This window comes from Vitis riparia, chromosome 11, assembly GCF_004353265.1.
Source record: "Vitis riparia cultivar Riparia Gloire de Montpellier isolate 1030 chromosome 11, EGFV_Vit.rip_1.0, whole genome shotgun sequence".
NCBI classification, from domain to species: domain Eukaryota; kingdom Viridiplantae; phylum Streptophyta; class Magnoliopsida; order Vitales; family Vitaceae; genus Vitis; species Vitis riparia.
Genome location: NC_048441.1, coordinates 16,265,012 through 16,265,850, shown reverse-complemented (window position 1 = coordinate 16,265,850; position 839 = coordinate 16,265,012).

Here is an 839-nt window from a genome sequence, read left to right as displayed (position 1 = left end):
TTTTTCTTTTCTTTTTACAATTTTATAATATTCTTTTATCTTCACATTATTGTGATAAAGAATGTTTCAATCATGCTCAATCATTGGATTCCCTCTCCAACCTAGAGCATTATGCACCGGCAAGAACAAAGGTGGTCGACGACCCGAAGAATCAAAATAATCACAAGACTTATATGAGAAGATGGTTGTTTATTGATCATAGGCATTTCAACTGAGCTGGCATTTTCTTTGTTTCGTTTTTGGTAGGATTGTTAGCTTCTCTGAATTCGTCGCTAGCGAATCCCACTCACTTTCTCAGTAGAGATAGAGACCCAATGATTTTGATCTAAGAGCTTTTGTTCTCACGTGCCTGACATATTCACGGATAAAGAAATGGAAATTCGCGAGTTAGACAACAAAACCAATTTACCCAGGAAATAATAAATCCAAATTTCACAAAAGCTGCTTTTGTTCAACTCACCATGTGATGCCGCACTTGCCCGTGCTTAGAACCTGGCTCTCTCTCTGGGCGCCTTTTAAATAAAAAAAAACCATCTATTCAATGTTAAAGCTTGTTTTAAACCAATGATGATCATCTCCGGTGAGAGTATGTATGGTCGTGCATTATAATGCTAGTAAAGGTCCCTGGGTCAGAGGTCTGTTTTTTAACTTCTCTTCCCTTTACGACGCCGGCCATGAATTTTAAATTTCCCATTCCCAACCATATGAAAAGGCTTGCAAGGGTTCACGATGCCATGTCTTTAATACCACTGGACTCAAATTGCCTAAACGGGAGAGCTGGGTTACCCGGCAACTGACTCATGTGAGTGGATTAGTTGGAGCTGTCATTATCAACTGCG